The sequence below is a fragment of the Phasianus colchicus genome, chromosome 23, assembly GCF_987193195.1.
Source record: "Phasianus colchicus chromosome 23, bPhaCol1.hap1.1, whole genome shotgun sequence".
In the NCBI taxonomy this organism is placed as follows: domain Eukaryota; kingdom Metazoa; phylum Chordata; class Aves; order Galliformes; family Phasianidae; genus Phasianus; species Phasianus colchicus.
In genome coordinates this window covers 3,915,073-3,939,242 of record NC_143458.1, presented here as the reverse complement: position 1 = coordinate 3,939,242, position 24,170 = coordinate 3,915,073, and the positions used below count along the sequence as shown (strand labels likewise).

The 24,170-nt window shown below is 44.1% G+C and overlaps 1 protein-coding gene across 6 annotated transcripts in view; it reads left to right on the top strand.

Moving 5' to 3' along the window:
* Positions 1–24,170, top strand: part of LOC116233104 (uncharacterized) — a 224,884-nt gene that overhangs the window by 125,008 nt on the left and 75,706 nt on the right. For all 6 annotated transcript variants that reach the window (XR_016459557.1, XR_016459558.1, XR_004167891.2 and 3 more), the window contains one exon: positions 16,153–16,319. The gene's annotated coding sequence lies outside the window, so the exon portion shown is untranslated. The remainder of the gene's footprint in view (positions 1–16,152; positions 16,320–24,170) is intronic.

The window sequence follows — 24,170 nt, the reverse complement described above, 5'->3', positions numbered from 1 at the left end:
CAGTGAGGTTCTATCCTGTAGAGCCCTAAACGCATTTGGAGTGCTGCTGACTTGTGGACCTACGTAAGCATTCCAGGCTTTTTCTATTGTGTCCCTTAAGGCGGTGTTCTGAACTCAAAGAGTTTGGACAGGAGTGCCACCCTTGTGCTCAGAGCTGCCAACAAGGTGGGCATTGAAGCTCCTGCTGCCCACTGCAGCACGGCTGGCACTTGTTGGGGACACATCGAGGAGGTGCACGTTCTGCCCTGCCCCAGAGCATCGTGAAGGCTATCATTAAGTGGAACGTTGTTAAGCTTTACTGAAGCTTCCCCTGCCCTCAATTAATGGGGAGTGCAGCATGGATTGACTTTGTCAAGCTGTTGATTTGGGGAGACTTTGGGTTGCTGAAGTGCCTCTGTCTGCAAAATGAAATTGGTTGTCAGCTCACACTTTCCCATCCCGTTTCCAAAGCTGTTTTGTTTGCCTGTGTTGAGTGATCTCTCCGAAATTATTTCTTGATTTTTATCTGAAATCCATTGATAATGGTTATTTAAGCTCTTTCTGTGCTATCTGGTTGTTTTAATTTCAGAGAACACATCGAGGAGTTTAAGTATGTATTAGTTATCATATTGATGGATCAGCCAAGCAAGGAGCATTTGGAAATTCACATATTCCTTTTTGTTGACCTATGGTATTTGAAATATAAGCTCCTCGCATGCCTTTAGCAGTTTGAACATCTATAAACATTTCTCAGTATGTTTAGATTTTGTTTTGGAGTACTTCGAATATATACACGTGGATTTTTCCTTTAATCCATCCAAGAATATTAATTGCCCATTTGGTTTGTTGTTTGCCATTTATTTAAGGCTTTTCCTTCACAGTGGTGTTAGTGTAATTTGTGCTAAATCCAGTGCAGGAGTGAAAGCTGTAAGCTCTGCAGTGCTGGAAATTGAGAGCTGTTGTGGTCTGTGTGTGACACAGCCGTGATTTATGTCGTGGGTCACGTTATACACCTCTGCATCTCCCTTCACTCAACTGTAAAAGGCAAAAGTAGCACCTCCCCTCCTGAATGCCTTAAGTTGTCTGTAGTACTGGTGCAATATGGTGGTGAAACTGTGCTGCTTGTGTTTTATTCATGGCAGAGCTTGGTGCATTTCAGAGGTGCGTACATTCAAATGTTTGAATTATTTTTGACAGTTTCCTGCCTTTACATTCCTTGCCAGAATCGTTACAAGATCTTTCCCCTTGTCATTAATTGCTGATGGGTGTTAAAGAAATTTCCTCCTGCAGCTCTAACTTCATGCAGTCAGTGCAGACAGTCACTGTGTTTTTATGAGCTGTTCGTAGGACTGGTGCAGGGCATCCAGGTACCTCCCAGACTTGTTTGGATGAAAGCCCTATGTCCTCATGAGTCCCCAGAAATATTTCAGGGTGTCTGCAGGAGAAAGAAGAGGCTTCTCCCAGGTCTAAAGTGTTTTTTCTTGGATGAGAATGTGCCTACAGAACCATCACTTTGTTTAAACTTGCACCAACATTTAGGCCAGGGGATTATTTGTGGTAGTGATTCCCTCCTTCTTCTGGCCCCTACTCACCTGAAATCTGGACGTAGCAGCCTGGGTGGGATCACACAGTGCAGGCACAGAGTTGCACCTGTCCTGTGAGTCCCACGCATGGCATGGGGGCTGGATGGGAACCTGGGCTTCAGTGAAGCAAGTGGGGCCATCTGGTGTGAGTTGCTTTGATTCATTGGCATCTCTGACACTTGTGCCAGGCCTTACCCTGTTGAGTCTGGATGCTTGATCAACCCTTAAGTATCAGTGGCAGGCAGAACTGGTTTGAAGGGCTGTGCTCTGGTTGATAACTACTCAGCTAAAGACCTCCTGCAAGGCTCCTGCTGCCTGTTACCAGAGGGCGAATTGGCACATCAGCCATCACATTTGTGTGGCTCCCCTGGCTAAAGGTGAGGGTTTGCATTCACAGACTGAGTATCTCTGCTGCTTGGAGGTATGGCATTCTATATTGTCCACACCCTTCCCCTTCCCCTTCCCCTTCCCCTTCCCCTTCCCCTTCCCCTTCCCCTTCCCCTTCCCCTTCCCCTTCCCCTTCCCCTTCCCCTTCCCCTTCCCCTTCCCCTTCCCCTTCCCCTTCCCCTTCCCCTTCCCCTTCCCCTTCCCCTTCCCCTTCCCCTTCCCCTTCCCCTTCCCCTTCCCCTTCCCCTTCCCCTTCCCCTTCCCCTTCCCCTTCCCCTTCCCCTTCCCCTTCCCCTTCCCCTTCCCCTTCCCCTTCCCCTTCCCCCCAGATGAGCTGTTTAATATCTGATGATCCTTTAGCAGAGACTTTATTTTCAGTGCATGTGATTTTTCACCCCAACTTCTTTCAGATGCAGCTCTGCTAAAATCAATTGAAACTGGTTAAAACTTGTTAATTTGGTAACACATAAAAAAATCCAAGGAGATCTTTTCGGTCTTTAACCTAGGTGATTCAAAAGAATCAATAGAACTACATTTATATCCTCTGCAGGACTGTTATGGGCCTTAATTAACGAAGCATTTAAGTCACTTTGTGATCCTTGGATTAAAAAAAAAATAAAATGCAGGGGCACAGAGCTGAAGGAGTGGTAAAGGGTTTCCTTCTCTTGAAAATCTCACAGGCACATAAGGTCTGTCCCTCACTGCCCCTCTAGATCCCAGTAGCTGCTCTGGGGGTTGGATCAGCCCTTGGGCAGAGAATTCATCTGGACTCGTCTTACAAAACACATCTCTCAAGTGAAACTTTTGCCTATATTTTTCCCAGAAGATTCTTCTCTTTCAGTCCAGAATTTTATCAGCAATTCTTATGCTAACAGGGGTCAGGAGATGAGATGTTTCTCACGTTACACTTGAAGCTTCTCATGAATAATGGCCTGTATCACCTCTATTGTCTGTCCAAAACATAAGCAACCAGACATAAGGCCAGAGGAGAAACTTAAAGAGTGCTGAATGAGCCAGCAGGGCAGACCAAGAGCTGAGATAGTCGGAGAGGGAAACAAATACAAGGTAGAGCAGATGGTTATTTGGGGAAATAACTGAGCAGATTAACTACCAGGCAGCTAGAGAATGAGTCAGTCCCTAGTTAAAAAGTGCCCTGAAATCTTCAGAGTGAGATTAACAGAAGCACAGATGAAGATCGCTGTAGCCAAAATAAATTAAAGGTCATTATTTCCAAGTGAATTTTCTTAAGTGTGAAGTAGAGCACATCAGGCTTTTCACAGACATCTGAGGGGGGTGGCCGTGCTTAAGACCATCACTTGCTCCTCGTGTGGGGGCAATCTGTCCATTCTGAGGCAATTTATTCCCATCAGTATTGTCTTCTTTTCTGAAATTCATTTCTTTGCCTTTTTTTTTTGGTCATATATGTGTATAAATATGTGTATTATGTATGGGAGATAAAAAGGAAAAAAAAAAGGCTGCAATTTGAGCTGGATGATAATCTTAAAATACATGGCTTTTGAAAGGCATGGTGGAAATTTTTGTTTCCCTGCCCCCCCAATCTTTTTGTTTTTCCTTGGTAAGACTGCAGCTGCCATCTGATTTGTATTTATATATGCTCTTTATAGATATTAATGCAATAACAGATTAAACCTAAAGTAACTGTTACTACACAGAGAAATCTCAGGGCCTGATCTTGCAAACACCAATGCCTCTGAATAACTTTAATCTTGTGCATTGTATATTTGAATTTAATGGGGTCTCTTACACGTCAAAGTTTCTCACATATGCGAATGTTTGCTGCAACTTCAGACTTTCTCCATATGTTGATGTCAATTTGTTTTTGCAACCTCAATACGGTTTAGAAACCTAAGGCTCCGATCATGGTTTGTATCTGCTTTTTCAGTTCTGTTGGCTTCATTGTACCATGATTTCAATCGAAAAAATGGGCTGTGAGCTCAGAACTGTGCATGGATGCACACCTGCTTACATCGGGCTGAGTGTGGGATTCTCCTGGCATTTCCTTTGGGGCTGAGCAAGCTCAGTAGTACTACAAGAACTAGTGAAGGCTCTGTGTTCTCATCTTCTCATCACACATTCTGAAAGTGAATTGCTGAAAAAAACTGGACTTCAACACTTGGAAAATCATACAATAGCCCAATGTCCAATTTAATGGTTGCATAAATAGCAGAAAGTGTCCAGGACACGGGTGGTAGAACTGTATCCACCTCCTTTGCTGTTTTAGCCCCTGGGTTTCTTATAAAGGCTTAAGGTAAATGACAGAGTTTAGACTCGCTGTGTTTGTTCTGTAGGGTCATCTTTTCTGAACTACTTAGAAGATTGTATTTTAATCAAATTTGCATTAGAATATATAGTTTGAATAAATCCATTTCAGACCAAAGGGAATCATAGAATATCCCGAGTTGGAAGAGCCCCATAGGGATCATGGAGCCCAGCTCCTGGGTCCCTGAACAGTTCAGAGGGAATCAAAAATCTGTTTCTCAGTAACATGCAGGTATTTAAACTCACATGAATCCTGCAGCAAGCCGAAGCAGTACATCATGCTTGCATTCTGCCTTGGAAGATATGAATCATATGCACAGCACACGGCCAGCCTGTTGTACTGTGCTGCTGAGCTGAAACACCAGTGGTTAGTTTTGAGTTGGATAATAATTGTAATTTTACAGGCTAATATAAGGGTAATAAAGTCTTCCATCAGGCATACTGTGACCATGAGGAAAGTTTTATTCCTCTAGGTTCAACAGTTTACATGTGACTAATGTACTCCCGGAGGAGAGGTGACGTCCCTTTAAAGCATGCAGCAGCTGACTTGCAGAACAGTGATACATCTGTGTTTGCAGTTTAGGCTCAGTAAGCATTGGCATAAATCTGATATGCATCTGATAGTACCTCAAATTATCTCACTTCTCAGCTTTTGAGTCAATAAGGCCTTATTTATCAGCCCACAGAAGTGTAAATAGGTTATCTCCATATCTGTTGAGACAAAATATATGTGTGAGTACATGAGCGCAAGTGTAATAGGGACAGAAGTGCAATAAGAAGGTGAGAATCAAGGCAACATACAAGGTAATTATTAGGCACTTGAAATTAGTATGGGATTTGCTTCAGTAGCCTATGCAACGTTGTCCATAACCTCTTTCTCAGAAACTTCCACTCCTGAGATGTTGGAGGAAGGTATGAGAGATACCAGGTTGTGCATCAGAAACTCACGTGGAACAGCTGAAATACTGACGAGAGTTTGTGAAAGGTATTATTTTCAAACGACATAAAATTTCCATGACTTTCATTAACTGAAGGCTGCTGCATCCCTATAGGAGATCTCAGTGTTACTTACACAAGAGCTGGATGCTTTGGAGGAGATTCACCTTGTTGTTAAAGGTCTATTTGTAGTTCAAGATGATGCTGGTCCATTAGGCTCCCTATGTAGCCAGTGGAGAGGAGAAGGCATGTTCAAATTGAGAATGATGCTGGCTGCTTTAAGGAGTCATCTGTCTGCTGGAGATGTTGCTCTTTCAGTTCTTTACTGAAGGTGACTACACGAACTGATTTTTGATGTCAAAGCTTATATTAGTAGTGTCAGTCCTAAATGCATAATGCTGTCATTTGTTTAGTTGGGAAAAGGAAACAAAGAATACCAGCAACAAAAAAGAGGTCTCATTCTTCTTTACAAGCAAATTGGCAGTAGTGAAGTATTAATGTTAATTAAACAACTAAGGAAACAGAACACCCCTGATGAGGAAACGAGGGCTGTTTGCTCAGGACTGGGTGACGATGCATCCGACCTGGGTGTGTAGGGTGGCTCTTCTCATCCTCCTCCATGGAGCAGCCTCCAAATTCCTCTGGCAGCAGCCTGGAGCCGTGCTGTGGCTCTGCCTTCCTCCTCCTGTACGGCATCCCAGCGCTGCGCCTCCAGGACGAGCAGCAGAAAAGTTCATCGGTCGGAGAAGCTGTCCTTGCCAAGCCCTGTGCTATGAGCAGAGATCCCAGCAGGGACATCAGGAGGCTGATGATGAGCTCCTTTCTGGGCCTGCTCCCTCCGTGTGTGTTCTTCTCCTGTTTCACATGGGCCCCAGGACCAGGGCTTGTCCTCAGAACACCACGCATACTAGAAGCTGCATTTTTGTATAAATTGGGAACAGAACTGGTCACCAGAGATTGGAAATCTGGCAGGCAGAGCTGATTAGGCATGCTCAGAAGAACTTGCCGTTTCACTGCCACGTGCTCTTTGGGCTTGCAGTAAAAAACAAGGCTGAATGCTGAGTGCCAATATTTGTATATGTGATTCCATTGTTTTATCTGAGGATGAGATCAGATGGGTCTGGGAGAGAGCCCAGAAAACAAAACTGAAGTGCTCCTTTTTATTCTGTAGCATCATGAGGAATGTGAAACTGGGGTCACCCCCCACCCCACCCTGCAGGGATCTGTGTAGTTCCTAACCCTGTGCTTCTCAATCTTTTTCCATTCCAGCAGCAACTACTACCCTTTCTAAAGGTCCCTGTGCTTCTCTGGTTCGTTTAGGTGTGTAGAAAATGTAGAATTGTCCCAGTAGACATCCTTACCTCCTTTGGAAATCCCCTGTCTTGACAACATAGCTATTAGTTGTTGATTGCTAGACAGAGCTGGTCTTGAATTGAACCTGCGAGGGTTGTTATCTTCTGTCCTCAGCGAAGCTTAAGGATGCTGAAAGTCTGTCAGGTGGAGCTTTGGATGGGGCAGTCAGACCTAAGCTGGACATTGTGAGTCAAACATGATGGAGTTCTGCTACTCAAGAGCTCAGGCCTGGGTTGTTTCTACTGGGAACTCAGAAATTGCTCTTCTGGATTAGGATAGCAATTTCTGTTTGGTCGAGTAGATGAATCCTGAGCAAAGCCTGTTTTTCTCTAAAGCAGACTTGGGTCTTGTAAGTGGACAGTTACTGGAACATTGGGGAACGTGTTCTTTTTTGTTTGCAAACTGTTGGGTGGTTTGAATCCCAGAGCCTGAAGGTCAAGGTTTCTTACGAAGGTACTTCCTTATTCTTTGCTTGTTGGATTCCTATTCTCAGTGTGCTTCCCTTCAGTTTTCCTTTAGTTCTCTTATATATCTTTTAACAGTGTTGCACTGCTAGATAATTATCTGTAAAATGCAGGTACCAAAATGTACCTGCCCTAATTTCTATGGAAGGGAGTGGTGGTGGTGCTTGGTTGTTTGGGGGCTTTGCAGAAGTCGAGGGTGGGATCCCAGGACAGGGAGGAGATGGAAGGGAGTTTTGCATAGGTGGTGGCTGAATTGCTGAATTGATTGTTTTAATGCTGAAATGTAATTGTAGTATTAACCATGTGCTAGAGCACCAGGAGCCCTGTGAAGGTGTCTGTTTAGTTACTATTTCAGCAGAAGGAAGCAAATTGAATAATGACATTATTTAAATGTTATGATCAGTAGGGATTGAACCCAGGACCCTGCTAGCTGCAGCTCTGTGTTCCTGTAGCTAAATTGCCCAAAATTCATCGCAGCAGATGAGACAGGGGCTGGTTCCCAAGGCATTGCTGCTGACTTGGACCATCCTGGTGCATTTTTCCTGTCTGTGCTGCAGGCAGAGGTTTTCTGGCTTTCCTATTGATAGGAGCTAACAGAGGCCCCAAAGCTGTTGCAGACAGATGCATTACCACGAGGCCAGATGCTGCCTCTGCCCCAACCACTGAGCAAGACAAACAATTAGAGAAGCCATCTCTTTATCAAATTCATTTACAGCAGTTTTCCCCAATGCTCTTTTCAGAGAGATGAGGGAAAGAATCCAGCGAATACCTACTGAAAGCTGTGTCCAAACTCATTTAAAAAGAGAAAAGAGAAATAAAATATCAGTGCATAAGTCTGTCTGCAGCTACAGAGGAGGGAAGCAGATGTAAGCAAGCCTGCCTGCATCTTCTGAAGTGTTGTGTATTGCTGGAAGGCAGCCAGGGCTGGAAGAATGGCTGGAGGCAGCACCCTTTCCTCCTCTCTCCCTGACCTGCCAGCAGACGTTTGAACACTGGGGAGCTGTGGAGCACATACTGTGCTTTGCAACTGGACACTGTGCAGAGCTGTAAATCTCTGGTCACATATTCACTGTGAGACGTTTGTGTGTAATGTCAGAGATCCTCAGACTCCTGCACATTGCAGTGGGTGTGCTCTGCAGTTTGCTTTGCTGAAACGTGCTGAGCTCTGGAGGATGGTTTGTACTCTGTGGGGAGGGGAGAAGGCATAGTGACACTGAACACGAGCATCTTGCCTCCTAACCAAAGCTGCCTTTCTGTTTCACGGGTCTCTCTGCCTCGATCTTTTCTTCTTTAGCCTGCATTCACCTCTCACGTTTTATTCTCAGTGAGCAGCCTTTGCTTCTGCAATTTATTTATTTATTGCTCCACTCTAGCTGGAGTTATTTTGCTGCCTCCTGCCCGACTGCCGTGGTGCTGGCAATTCCCCTGGCTGTGCACACCCACACTGAGGTGTGACTGCATCCCTGCAGGCCTGTGACCGAGGGCTCATTGGGAGGTGCTGCTGAGATTTGAAATTGCTGAGATGTGACTGCGTAGGATGCCAAGAGGGATGGCCAGAAGTGATCCTTTAAAAGTGCACTTCGATGTTGGAAGGGATTGGTGAAGTGAACCTTAAAAGCCTCCGTTGCTCAGTGTTGTTCCATTTCTCATTTTCTCATGTAAGGATTTCTTTTCCCTTTCTGAAGACTTCCAAAATCCACAACCTCACTGAAAGCCTATTGCTCCCCAAAGAACGTCTTTCTGTAGGCGTTGACCTGGGTCTATCTCCTATTACAGCTGCAGCTTCTTTCCTTTGAGGCAAAGCCAAAGCTGCTGCAATAAGCATCAGCGCTGGAGATCTGAGCTCTGTCTGATCCAGAGGAAGGGATTAAGGTTGTTGGGCAGCTCTTGTCCTGTTTCCCATCCCATCATTGTGTGGGTGAGAGGCGTCCCATTGCCTGCTGCGTCCTGGGCTCTTCCAGCTCCTGCCCAGGGATCCATTAGTGAAGGCCTTTGGGGACCCATCATCACCCAAAGAGAGGGAATTGGGAGCTTTTTGGCCACTGCATGATATTCAGAGAGAGAATATTTGGGAACTTGGGCATCTTAAGGCCGCAAAGCTACCTTTGAATGAAATGACAGTTCCAAGTGCAATCCCTTTAATAATCTCAATGTTCTGGTTAATTGCAATTTTCTTTCCCGTAGTGTTCAGCTCCTCCAGACCAAGTGCTGTGAGGGGACTGAAAGGCACTTGGCAGCTCTGCTCTGTGCAGCCTCCATCATTTCTGTCATCGGCCCGAATCTTACGGCAGTTCCATGATGTGAGGTGTCTCCCATCCCATCCCATGGCTGCTGCTGGACTGCCGTGTCCCTCCTGCCCAGCTCTGCCCCACCTCATTTTGTTGGAGGTTCATCACCGTGTGGTGTAGCTCCATCCTTAGCATGCTCTGTGAGTTGGAAATTTGGTCGCTAATTACTGTCTTCATGCTGGAGAAGGGTCTGCAGACCTGCCCTGTATTGCTGGCACAGCTTGGCTCACACAGAGCACTCACACTGCAGGCTGGGGGGGGAAATAGGGAAAATGGGCTCCTTAGTGTCAGACGGAGCCTTTTCTTTAGTGCTGTGCGTGCTTAGCAGCAGCAGAATGAGAAATACCTGTCTGGGAAGGAGACTGCCCTGCTGTTAGCCAAAAAAAAAAAAACAACTCAAGGTGATTTTTTTTCTTTGAGCACTCAGGGCTTGGGCTGAGACAGGAATGTAGAATGGAGGCTTGTACAGAATGGCTTAAACATCCCCCAAAATCTTGCTAGGAGGATGAAATTTTCTTTTCTTTTCCCTTTCTGGTCACGTTTTAGCACTGGAGTTACTCAGCGAATTAATAGGTATAGAAATGCAAAGCTCTTTTCTTATTACACGCCATCGATCTGATTGCAGTGTCATTAATTGAAAGACTCGGGAAATGTGATGGATGGTTCAGTTCAGGATTCCACATTCGTTTTGGCATAGCCCTGCAGGAGAAAAGCTGCATGAAGCTGATTGAAGGGCTCTTTTTGTCTGACATGAATTATTCTTTCATTGTCAAACCTTGTAACAGCATTCAGACATAGGGAGATTTACAACGTGAAATCCTAAATGGGGTCTATTCTTAAAATAAAATTAGGAAAAAAAAAAAGCGAGCTTTATCTCACAACGTTGAAAATAGCTATGTTAAAAAAAAAAACCCACCACTATTTCTACAAATTAAATCTCTGCTGCAAAACCCAAGGGGCTGATGTTTCTCACTTAATTTTAAATTATTCCAATGGTAAGGCCCTAAATGAAAAAAACAACTGCTTTAATCACGTAACCGTTGTCAACATTTTTATTGCATTCAGAGATATTTGTTTGTAGGGGAGGGCTTGTTTGTTTTTCCAACTGCTGTCATTTACCTCGCAGAGCGATTTGTCCTTAATGGGAGAATCCTGCTTGCCCTGGAAAATGAGGCGAGGTGTCTTTTTCTTTGGGGAAAACCTAAGAGGATGCTGTTTAGAAGCCTGGTTTTTGTGGCTGATCCTGGGCCGTTCTGTTGTTAAATCCCCATTGGTCTTTGGTGGGTTTAAAAATTTGCGCTGCGCTCTGGGAATTGGCCGCAATATTCCGAAATGCATCAATTAAAACACAGCAGAGAGGTGCGGGTCGGTTCGCTTTGCACACAGCGTCGCTTAGAAAGTTGATAGAGAGTTTGGAATGCAAAGCAGCCACTCAACTTGGAGTCTTGTTAGAGAATAGGATAGTGAAATAACATAGGAGACCCGAATCGATGGCGTGGCTTTGTGGTCGTCGGTGCTGGTGGGATGACGATGTTACAGAGCAGACAGATTAGATGAAGAAGAGCGTTTGATTACATTACATCCCATTTGTGCTGTCTGTTCAACTGATTTCTTTCTAAAAGAAAGTCGTGTTGTGTCGGAACGCGGCACGCTGGCTTGGAGGTCTGGGACAGGCGCTGGAGGAGCACAGAGCTGTCCCATAGCGGTGTGAGCACACAGCCACCCCGTGACCTTTCTTAGCCCATCTCGCTATTTTTCACCCCCCCCAGATAAGCATCAAGTTTGCATCCAAACTCCCAAAAAACGCTGCCTTCCACCTGCGCTGTGCATTCGCAGGCGGCAGAACAGAGATGAGTAATTCACATTAAAGTGAGAAAGAGCCTTTTCAGCGCCGCAAAATAAAACGCCTCGATGGGAAACGTTCTCGCCACCCTCCCCCCCCCCCCCAACACCCCTCCCCCTGCCTGTTCTGCATGTAATACCCCTGCACGTATATTTTAAGGTCTCATTGTTCAGCGAAGGGCGCGATTATTTGGTAGTTTTGGTGACTCTCACCCGGAGCTCAGCACCGCTCCGTGGGATGCACCGTCTCCATAGCGCCCGCACATCCCAGCAGCGCGGTTGGGACGCGGAGCTGCATGGCAGGCAGTGCTGCACCCACAGAGCCTTCAGAGCCGTGTTCTGCAGGGACGCTGCGTTGTTTTCCTGCAGCATTGCCTCTCCGCGAGCACCTGCTGTACGCATAGCAGTCTGCTAGGTGAGGGAGCTGGGCATTGATTTCCTTAAGGAGGTATTTCTGTTGTTTTAATCGGAAGATTTTTTTTTAATTATTATATTATTTTTATTATTCTTCTTTTTGTCGTTCCTAAAGCTAAATAAACTTGGCAGGTTCTCAGAGCCCAACACTGGGAAGAAGGCTTTTCCTTTGGTGTCACTAATGAGCCTCCCAAGGAAGCTGGTAGGAGTAGGAAGCGAGCTCCCGGCAGAGGGTCAGGCAGTGCATCCCTGCAGCCCTGCCCGCACGCTGTACGTGGGGAGAAGCTCAGCACCAAACCATCCCTCTCACACTGCTTAATTCTCAGACTTCCCCGCACTTCGCCACGCGGGATATAATTTCTGCAAATTAAATTACGGGTTGGAGCCGTTGTCGCTCTTATCAAATCTGTGTAAATAACGTTGTCCACAGAATCCATTGCCACCTCTGAAATGCTGCCTGCTCACGGATAGCAGCCGCGCTCTGCTCGTCTCGTGCTGCACTCAGGGTGCTGCTGGATCGTGGAGCGTCTCTATTTTATCGCTTTGCTCTTTCATTCAGGTTTTTTTTTTTTTTCCTTTTTTTTTAATTTTCTTTTTTTTTTAAAGTCCATTTTACCTCTGACTGTTTTTAACGGTAATCCTCTCTTTTTTTTTTTTTTAATTTTTTTTTTTTTTTTTTTTGAGGTTAAGAAGAAGGAGAGAGTCAAAGGTACCGTATCTTTCTTCTTAATTGTTTGGCTTAAGTCTAAAACATCGGAGAAAACACCCTTTAAATGTTCTTAAAAGTAACAGTCGCTTAATTAAAAAAGATAGTAACAGATTGAGTGTACCCTTTTTATGGACTTAACTTCAGGAAATCAGGCGTCCTCTCTGTCTCCTCCGGAATAATCAGTTTCTTATCTAATATATATGAAATGTCCGAATACATCTACTTCATTTGCATCTTTAACTCAAGAACAATTGATCAAAAAAATGGAAGCACTGCCGCAGATCAGAGAATCTTTTTGTTTAAAGCCTTTAAGTCACCATTTATTTCCATCTAGTTAAGCTTAATTTCCTTTTACTGTGTTGTTCAAATGAAAATATACAATGCCATGTCTAATTGTGTTACTATTCACATTAATAAGCTGTAACTTTACATAACAATGAGCAAGAAGCGTCGAAAAGGCAGAAACAGATGCAATTATTTGTTGCTAGCTAAGTTACTGTACGTGACCCAGGTGCTGTAGTACTATTTGCATGTGTTTCTCACCTTTGTTCACCCAGACACATGGGGATCTCAAGCTATTGCTGACTAATTGATAGTTGTAGTAACTGCTATAGGCTCCTTAGATTAGAAATGCATGCAGACGTGTGTCTTGATTCAAACATTAAGGAACACACACTCTCACTTACTTACATGGGCAGAAAGTCTTCATACTATTAGAGGTGTGTGATGGAGATAGCAGGACATAAAACAGAAGAGAGAGAGACACAGAGAGAGAGAGAGAGACAGAGACAGAGAGATGGCATGCAGCATATATACCCCTACAAATAGTTCTAAAATGCGTTTGCAAATGCAGAAGTCTTCAGAACCATCCAACAGTTCAGCACACCCTTTTTATCTCTTCTCTGCGGGACGTCTCCATCCAGATTACTCGAAAAAAGCGGAAAAGGTGAGAGCTCTGCCATCTTAGCTCTGAATTCATCTGATTTCCTTTTTTTTTTTTTTTTTTTTTTTTTTTTTTATCCCCCCCTCTCCCTTGTATTCCTCATGCCATTGTCCATTCTTATGATGGCAGCCGCCCTTGCTCTTGAATGCAAGTGTCACAGCGGGAGCAAGAAGGGTTCAGGGCTGCATTGTCAAAGCCATGGTTGCCTATTGTTTCTTAGCCTTTCACCGCTCTGCTTTTCCGAGCCTCTTTCCCTATCAGTGGCCCCTGTCAAGGGGAGGAGTAGGGAGAAAATTGCAAGAGTTACTCGTCCTTTTTATTGCACACTGTTATGATAAACAGCCCAGCAATGCATCCCACAAAATTAGGAATTATAACGACGGGACGGGGGGGAAAAATTCTTTGTAGGTTTGCGTTTTGTCGCTGCCCTTGTGCCAAAAGCTTGGTTTCTTAGGACAGACTTTTGTGTTGGTGCTTTGCCCAGCAAAAAATAGAGGCAGCTGCAAAGTGAACAGTGAGCTTTTTAGCCACAAGGTAAAAATTTCCTGTTGCTATTTGGATACCGATGCTTTTCAATTTTAAGGGTTGGGGGGGGAAGCATGACTGAAAGCATTTCTCTGGCTGTCCATCCATTCATCCATCCATCTCTATTTTGTGTTTTCAAGCAATTGAAAATGATTTTTAAAAAGGCCAGAGAGACTTTTTGCAGCGTGGTTTTGTTCGAAAAGATCTCAGTGCAGAAGGAGGTTTGTGTTTCAGCTGATTAAATCTTGTACTGGGAAATGGAGGGGAAATGACTGCCCTGCTCGTGCCAGGGAGTGCTAGTTTGTCAGGTCATCTGAAAGTAAAATCCGGTCACGATTTCGTCCTTTCAGGGGGGAGAAATGCAGGCAGGACGTTATGGCCATTTGGGTTTGTGTTTGATCGCTGTGCGGGTGCAGGCCGGCTGCTGCAGCCACCCAAACTTTGGGGAGGTGACAAAGTCACGGCCTCAGGAGTTTCTTGTTTTTACTCTGTTTGATGTGAAATTGTTTAGGGAAAAAAAAAAAAAAAAGGTTATTTCAAAAAATACAGCGTCCAAGAAGAGTACAACCATATTTCCATATTCCAATAGTAAATCATCCCGTAATTTCACTGTCTGTATTTTATTGTCCGGAAAATCTAACAAAGTAGGAGAGAAGTGAATGCTATTTAGTTTATACTGTTAGCTGATTTTGTAAATATGAGCATCATTTCAAACGTTAAATTTATGCTTATTCTCCTAACTAAAGTATGCTCAGCAGCCTTCGGTTTCATTTTTAGGAGTTTCTTACTACGTTATTCGGGCCATTCAAATCTGTGTTCCTCGAGTCTGGCTATTAAGTGCTAAACAATTTCACTATGCCTAATAATAACAGGCAGAATGCTTTCAGAGGCGTAAATACGGTTCGAGTCGTAAAGGAGCGTGCAGAGAAATCCTCCTAAAGCTGCCAAGCAGTGCTGCTGTTCTGGTGGTGCTTCAGCACACCGAGCTGCCTGCGTCTCCCAAATGATGAACGACCGCCGCGGATTTACTTTGAAAGAAAAGGGAGAAGATATTTCACCTGAATTCACTGTTAACCCTCAGAACGCTGAAATAGAAGTGATTTGATGAAGAAATTCTCTTGGTCCATCTCGCAGACAACTTGCTTTGCCTTTCATCCCCAGTATTGGTGTTTTCACATGCACACATTGTCCTGCATTGCCAAGTTCTAGGTCAAGTATGTGTCTGTTTGGAATATCTTTAGAACTGAAACTTTTTGAAGAAATGATGAAAGAACTCTGGCCTTGTTTTAAATCAAGCTCTGAATGCGGCCGAGGCCACCCTGAGAGCACAATGTTTAATTTCCATTCGACATCTGCCTTATATTTACCGCTGCAGACCGATGTCTGCAGGCGAGGAGCACTTATCGCCGATAAAAGTTTGCTATCTCTTTTGTCAGAGGTTGGCATTTCTGTTCTCTCAATCCGGACTGTCATTTTGCAAAAATCTTTTGTCACCGGAGCTGAATGGAAAACCTGGAGTGTGTAAGAGATTAAAGATACGGGGAAGAGGATTCAAATATGTAGAGCAATTCTGCTCGTTGACTCTTTGAGACAGATGGTGCCTAATCCTGATTTTCCTTACTCCAGTGTAAGGACCGAACTGCCCCACTGCAACCACCGCTGAATACTGATGCGGCGTCAGGATCAGGCCTGGCTCATTTCTTTGCTTTTTACAGAGCTTTGTGCATGCAAAGCTCTCCCTTTACACTTGTGGTGATAGATGCCCACCGAGTGACTTCACGCTGGCGGCAGACACAGGGGTGCAGAGCCCGAACTTCAGTCGTTACTCCAACCTTACGCCTGTGGAAGTGAGGTCAGAGCCTGACCTTCCCTGTCTAGCAACAAATATTTGAATAAGTTGATGGGTTTTTTTCTTCAGCTAGGTCTGGGCAGGGAAATGTTATCCTCTCTGAAGAACTGGGGTGGAATTTGGAGTGTCTGGACTTTCCACAGTATCAGAGGGAACTGCTGATGCTTGAGATGTTGGATTGACCTGGGGGGGAAAAGAAGTTTAGCCAGAGCAGAGGCAGCATTTGGCCCCAAAGAAGTGTTTTGCTACAAATAAAGAAGGTGTTTCAGAGGGACTGAGTGGAGAACTGATATGGCCATAGGATAAAGGCTGAGAAAACTGTTTTGTGTAGAGGAGGAGAAGCTTGGATATAGTCTTAATTTTTTAAGCAAATTTTATGTCCTTGTTCATTTAGGTAATTCGTGTTCATGTTGCTTTTAAAATTCAAAAGAAAACCAGCAACAACAAAGGGTCTTTCTTGTCCCAGAGCCTGAAGTTGTGCACACTACCAGCTCATGATCCAGACTCCTATTTTACTTTTCTGTGTGGGATTGCAGCAAAGCACAACCCTTACAGTCCTGCTCTACAGAAGAAAACATTTTTTCTTTTCTTTTTCTTTAGGAATGCCTTGATGACTTCATTGGGAATTCCTCATGGACAAGAAGGAGAAAGGGTCATCTGAGTTCTCCTGAAGATGGGAGGCAGGGCCAGAGAGGCCCCAGCAATGTTCCTAAGGCACAGAATGTCACCTGCTGCCTCTTCTCCTACAGTTCCACACCAAGTTTCAGGTAAGCACGGCTTTTCTGCCACTGGAACTTCTCTTAGCTTGTTCTTCTCACCCTACAAACGTGCTCAGTGAGGCTTGGTAGTGGATCAGAAGCCCAGTTCTTGTATTTGGATGCATTCGTTCACATCCCGCCTATGGCCTTCGTGGCATCATGTGGTCATGAATATGGCAGGTTTATGTTGACCAAAGTGCAAGAAGACCTACCCTTAGTAAATTGTGCCAGGAAAATCTCAATCACTAGATTAACAAACTTTTACGAATTTCAAATCCATACCCTGCTACCACCAAGACATACGTAGGTAGCACAATACCACTTCCAGGCACTGATTATAGAACCCATTACTCTTGCCAACCTTTTGAGTTTTACAAGTCATCAGGACACATTTTGTGTCCAGATAAACTTTGCTTATCATGGCTAGCATCTTCCCCAGGTAATGTCACTGGTTTCCATATGGTTGGATGCAGTATTAGTTATTATTCAGTAGGAGCGAAGTGATTTCAGCTTAGTAGATAGAAAAATAGGTTGGTTAATACCTACTGAAAGAGGAAGCATCTAAAATAAGACATGGAAGAATACATGAACTTCCACTGGGAAAAGCCTGCTTGAAGCCTGCTTCATTAAGCCATGGGAAGCTGGGCGAGAGGTGTGGAGTGAAAGACTAGCCAGATAATTATTCTGCTAATGGATAAGATTATGTTGGTTTTCAGTAAATCAGCACAGCTCTGTGGTTAACTATGTCTGTTGAAACAGTTGTAAATACAGAGAGTGTAAGGGGAAAACTGGTGAAAACTGCCACAATGTTCAACATCAGTTGGAGATCTGCTTCAGTTGCAAGATGTAAGGCAGATGGAAGTTCCTGTCCAAAACAATTAGGGACTCTGTCCTGCTTGGTCTGGTCTTCCCTGAGGTTGAGAGTTTTGTGCTGGTAAATTTCATTCTTCCTTATTCAAAACATGTGATGTGATTTAACAAAGATAGAGATTTGACAGCCGTTAGTCTGTAAGCACAACAGAAGACTTTCAAGTGACAGTATTGGGCAAGAAGAAGGATTTTTTTTTAACGGTTGTTGCTTTCTTTCTAGTTCACGGCAATGGCTCTATTTTCATATTATGTCAGAACTGCCTCGTATGTTCAGTTGTCAGTCTTAACTCAGATTTCAGAACATCATTTTTGGTGCCACAAGTTGATTTTGGAAGGAAAATCATTTGTAGCATAACTTCAGTTTCATTTATGTGCTTGAAATGTAGTCAAGTGCTCACTCCAGCATTTGTGTGGAAGTCCCACTTTGAGTGAATAGCTTGTTCTGACCTCTAGTCATTGTGGAAATACGCTGTGAGAAAATCATGGACACTTTGTTTCTTGACATTGACTTTGACTATAGTGGTGTCTTGGTCTGGGTGTGTTTTAGGTTTAAAAAGGGCAACGCATGAGTTGAGTTTCTAACTACCACTTGTTCCTTTGGTTTCGCAACATTTTTCATCCATTGTTTGGGGAGAGAATGAGGTGTAATGGAAGACACTTGTCACCTTGTAGGTCCTGGCCTGCTTTTTCTGTTCCTACTGAATGTGCAGTCATCTTTTGAACGTTCAGAGGCCTGTTCAAGCTTTTCTCAAAGCAAAAACAAACCTGTGTACCATTAATAGTTCTCTGGTCCCTCACACGTTTTCATTGTCTTGTCCAGCTTCATTCTGCATGACTTGGCCAAAGGAGAAGGGAACAAGATTATGAGACTACGTTCTGTGTGGGGAGACGATACCATCAGTTGAGAGGGCAGTGGGAGCAGATGTAATCCGGCTCCAAGTGTCTAAGGAATGTGCCTACATTAAGTTCAAATTCTGAGAGCACGGTTAAATCACTTGGAAGTCATGTTCTTTCTAGATAATTTACTTCAGGCTTTGTTTCTGGTTCTATCTTCCTCCATTCTACCAATGATACCTACCTTGACATCCATCTCTGGTTCACAGTCCTGCCTGCACGTGGGAAACCCTTCCACTCTTTGCCAAGTTATCTTCTAGACATACAAATCCCACCTAAAAGCTCGCTTCTTCAGCATGGAACACAAAAAAAAATGACTTTTTTCTTGCCTACAAGGCTGTAGACAGATTAGCTGAACAGTGGCCACATGTCTGCATAAACTGCTGCGGTGTGGTTCTTCTTCCCTCAGTTAACTTTCTTGTTTTGTCTGATTTGTTGAGAAATAAGCTGATTAACTGCTTGAGTTAGGACTTCATGTCAAGTGATTTCATTTGCCTTTGTTGTACGTGTTGAATTCTGCATAAACAATAGGTGAATGGTGAAAAATAATAATTCAGATACAAGCTGCAGCTCAGAAAAACGCTCAGTTGGCATTAAGATTCAGCGACGCCCAGTGAGCAATGGAAATCAAACAGTGGTGATGATTACCAGCAGAGGATTATGTCTTGCTGAAAACAATGGGCTGGACAGGAAACTGAATCAGGTCTTGAGTAACTTGGCTTGATCACAAAGCTGTGTTGAGCAGGAGGTTGGACTGGAGACCTCCTGAGGTCTCATCCATCTAAACTATCTTATGAGTAGTAATTAGTCCAGTATGTAGTTCTAGAGTTATCATGTGAGTGTTCAGCAATTAAATGCGCACAGACAGGTAACACATCACATAGCATGTTCCCTCTGCCCTTTGTGCAAGTGAATGAGCTGGGTGCTTTCAGTCACTGAGACAACATACTTGCTTTGAGGACGCAGGTCCCTGGCTTGGAAGACTCCTTCCAGAAGGTGATAGTGAAATCTAAGCCTTGGTAAATGATCCTTTGGGCCATCTGCTTCTTACTTGTTTAAAAAGCTGTGTTCATAGAATGGGCAAGGGGCTCGGTGACAAACCTTCATTGTTCTGAGGTTTAAAATAAACTTGTTGCGGCTGAAGATGACAGTGTTAGTTTCCCAGAATGCATGTTGTCATTTCAGTGCAGTATGCTTTGTCAACCAAGCTGTGATTAATTGCAGCAGGGCTGCTTACAATTTGAAACAGACATCAAATGCTAATTTCTCCCTTAATGTATGGATCATATGGGGGCTGGCTGTGCACCCAATCAGTCCGCAGTGCTGCAGATAGTTCTGCACTGGTGTGCCCGTGCTCGTGAGGATGGTCTGGTTGAAGCTGCTGAAATTACATATGAGTGGAGCTCTGTAAACATGTGTTTGTGTAACCCACTGGTATGTGTCTGATGTATGTCCCGATTTACTGGCAACTTAATAAGTGCTGCTGACCTGTGTCCTGCCCTTTCACGCACTTAAGCAGGCGCACAGAAATACTAGTCTGGCTGGCCTGTTGATCAGCCAGCCTCCCCAGGGACCAGATTTTCTGCCTCATGAACTGGATCTGGCCCCTGAACTCACCAGCTGGCTACTCTGCTCAGTGGGTATCAGTAATGTAAGGAGAACAAGCTGCAGACAGGCTAGTTCACATACTCAAAGCAGGACCAGCCTGGCTGGTGCAGGGGGTAATTATGCCACGTTAAAGTGGCTTTATACTTTTGAGAACCTGAGCTGATCTCTCTCCCTGGAGCGGTGCTGAGATATATAGGCATAAGAGTTCTTTTGGAGTTAGCTCAGATATGTGACACAGTGCTGCTAATGGAGACTTGCCCCAAATTCCCCATCTCTAGATCAAGCTATAATTACCTGTGTGTTCTGGCCAACGCTGTAGTCACCACAATTAGTGGAAGGTGAACTGTGATGCCCCAAGCCAGAGTCTGCTGTGTGTAGTGTGTTGGTCAGTGTGTATTGTGCATCCCTTGAGTGCCCAAATCTCAGAGCAATGGGGTCTGTTTTGGCTGTTGGTCTTGGACCCCACAGACCACGCTGTACAGAATGGTTGGGTTACTTTTGGAGGTTCCAAGTACAGTCCCAGGGTAGCTGGACAAGGTAGCTATGACAAATTAGCAAGCCCCAAAGTCTCAAGATGCACATTTGTAGGTAAAAAAGCTTATGAGCTGTTAACATGATTCCATTCCTGTGACATTACAGGCTGACATAAGAAGAAAAGTGACTTCACATGTGTTTGTGAACTAATCCACTGTTAATATGGGCATCAACTATGATGCTAACTGATTTTATGACAAGAAAATTGAAACAGTAAACCTGATTCTTATCTCTCACTGCCTTGTCCCCACTATAATATCGTTCCCATTCAGTGGGATTCTCTATTACAGAGTATAAAGCAAGATTATCAGACTGATTGGAAAGGAATATATGATGCCCCATTCCCCCACCCAAGTTCTGAGAATATGTTAGGGAACTGGGAAATAAGCTGAGAATCAAAAAGCAGAGATAATTGAGCAAACTGGTGTTTGCCTAAGGCACTGGGTTTCACATTTCTGCTCTTCCAACAAGCAGGAGTTTTATAAATGCATTCTTCATTGTGCTATTACAAAGTCCTTCACCTAAAAGGCAGCCTCCAGATTTTGCTCCTCGGTTTAGATGGCTATGTTTGCCACAAGAACTGTTGAACAAAACATAAGATGCTCAGGCTATGAATTTACTGCAAGTTGTGAGTGTGTTCTTGAAGTCTTCTGGATGTGTTTCAGAGCAGCCCGGAGCTTAATGTGTTTGTTGGGAAATGATTTTGGCTTTATTAAAAGATTGACTGACACTGGCAAGAAGTGCAAGCCTGTTGTAAGCAAAGGGAAATTTGTGTCAAGGCCTCTGTAAGGTGTCAGTAATGGAGCCATGATGCTTTGATAGGATTGCATAGTTTGTGGCAAAGCCATCAGTACATTTACACTATAAGAGTTGGGCTGAACCCTCACCCAGGATAACTTAGAGGGTTCTGGGGGGAAACAGCTCCACTTTCATATGCTGATAGGGTTGTTCTGGATAAAATAACAGCTGGTGAGATTTAGTAACTTTTACACCAGTCAAATCTTGGTCAAATGCAGTTTGCTCAGTAAGAGGCAATCTTCACTTGGGGAAAAAGAAATTCCCTCCAAAGAGTCTTAAATGAGAGGGATTTAACTTCTGGAAGCTGATCCAACAGCCAGCAAGCTGTAGGAGTCTTTGAGGGAACTCCAGTGGAATTTGGATCAAGCTCTTCCTAATGTGTGGATTATCCCATATCTACTTATTTACAGTGGGGTTTTCACCCTCTAAACAAGAAGCTGCTGGCTGGAATCAGCCACCAAATGGCACGGCAGATAGACAAAAGTGAGCTCACTGTGATAATCTCATTATTTTAAAACCCACTGCACTCATTGGAATAGTACTCAGTAAACTGATACTGCATTTTGCATCACTCTTAGTCAGTAAGCCTATTTCAGCTATGCCAGGAAAGTCATTATCAGGTCAACAGCGTTCATTAACCACTGAGTTTTCCTAGAGAGTGGAACCACATTTTGGTTTAGGCTTCAAGTCTGGTCACAGGAAGAAATACAGGAGTTCCTCAGCCTGTTCCCCAAGTTAGTCTGGTCCAGGCAGAGGGTGGTTAACTCCCTTAGCACTTTGCTGAAGTTGTGAAGGGCTTTCTTATTATTTTATTTAGTTGACAGAATAATCTCAGCAGAGATAATCCTCTGAGCTTAGGGATGGGGCTGATTTGAGCTAAAGCCCTTGAGTACCACAAATATCCCTCCTTTCCTTTCTCACTTTCTTCTAATGCTCTCCTGGTCCCCTTTGGCTCAGTAGCTTCCATATCCTTCAGGATGACAAACTGGCCTCACTCCTTTATTTCCCTTTTTCAATATCACTGAGGCAGATTAGAGCAGCCTGTTTAAAAGTCAGAGATGGAGAAGGAACCCAAAAGCAGAATTTGCTCTTCATCAACTTGCATATCTCTTCTTTTTCTCTGATAAGCAGGAGACTTTCACTATAACCATAACAGAAGATACGTATTCACCATAATATTTATAATATAATTTATATTCTCATTATATTCCACATTAAAAAATGAAGATTTTGACAAAAGGCCTTAACTAATCGATAATTATGCTATTTTGCAGTCATTTTATAGCCTTAAATAGGATAAAATGAGCTGGTTCTTCCTTTTCCATGATGTCAGCCTCAGTCCAGGACCTTTGCTCTTGTTCCCAAGGTTGGAGTTGCAGCACTCAGGCTCTGGGCATGGTAGCACTGCAGTGGCTTTTCTCTGGGATTGCAGGAAAATCTCTGAAAGCAACATTTTGAGAAAGGGATTTAGGAGCCTACTTTGTTCTTGAAGACAAGTATATGCTTTAGCTCAGAATGTGATTTTAATTACTGGCAGTTAATTCCCATTACTTTCCAAGCTCATCACAGCTCAGTAAATGAGCATCCAGTCATGCTTGATGCCTCCTACATTTGCAGTAGCAGCGATAATAAACCCCAAATATTTATGGAGCAGATCACAGGGACAGTGTGATGATTTTGCAGGCCGTACTCATCACCCACACTGCATTTTGTTCAGGCAGAAATGAAAGGATAAAGCCTTTGCTGTCACCAGGTCTGCTCTGTTGCATGTGGTACCAGTGCTCCTTGACTTCCCTTTGTTTGCTGCTGCAGCAGCAAGTTAATTGTTCCCCCTGTATGACCTGATGTCAAGGAGGAACCAGCTTGGGCTCAGAAATGGCATTGCTCTTTTAGTGCAGAATTGTCTGAATTGCTCAATCCTCACTCATTTCAGTGGTTTTTAATCTCTTTTGGAGCTCCTGATCAACTTTTCTCCACCCGCAGTTTACAGGGCTGTCAGTGAGCTGGAATTTGCACTGTCCTCAGCTGCCCAATGAGCGTATGCTCAAAGCCCTCATGGACACTGATGGACACCGGCCCAGCAAACTCCTCCTGGACCCACTGACCACAGCAGAGCATCCCAGAAGGTCACTGAGAATTTGGTCCAACAATATCAGTGGAGATTTTAAGAACAGAAGTTCATAAAAATTCCTCTGCACAGAGCCTGGGAGAGGAGGAGGACTCCCATTCTGTTGTGCACTGCTTGTGCTCTGTTTTGCTGGTCAGGTATTTCCCACTGCAGAAATGGAAGGGGCTGAGAACAGAACTGGAATAATATTTTCCTTTGATCTGAGGGCAGAGAGGGAGGGGTTATTCACTCTGATATGCATCCAAGTTGTGTCTGTTTGCACATATAACAACCATGGCCAGTTAATTTTAGGTCGGTGCTGTCTTCAGATATAAAATGGTAATTTATATATAGATGGGAGGCATAACAGTGTCTGTGGGAATGAGCAGATCCTGGTTCCTGCCGAGTGATAGCAGCCTCACCATTTGTAGCCCTGACTCCTGCCACATGAAGTGCTCTTACCAGCACTCCTGCGCGTCTCACCCTTATTATACACTGTATTAGTGCTGGTGGAATTGGGCCCACAACATTATGTCACAAAATAGAAAACACACGACCCTGCACCAGCTGTAATAGCATAATAGGATAAGTGCAAGGGAGAAACAGCAGGATATAATAGGTACTCGGCTGCTTCAGAGATGGGGCACGTGTATTTACCTAGATAGAAGAAAGCTGGAAAACTAGGGCAGCATAAGAACGGAGTGACAGTGTAAGTGCTCCAGGAGGTGGTTGTTGGTGAATTGAAAATGCAGCAATCTGGGGTGTTATATAATAAATAATAACAATAATATCCGTGCTTGGTCCTGTTCATCCCTCACCCAGCTGCTTTGCAGAGCTACAAGTAGCACTGGGGCCTCATTGGTATTAGTTTTCCTCATTCCTTCCCTTCTCCTGCTGTATAAAAGCCTCCGTGTGGTGTGTTGTACTTTGTTATGTCTGGAGCATGGAGAGGCATTCATCTGCTTTCCTCTACCTGCACATCATGGATTGCAGCTGTTCCTGGAATGGAGGACTGTGTGTGAATGACCAAGGCCAGCAACGCTCTGTGA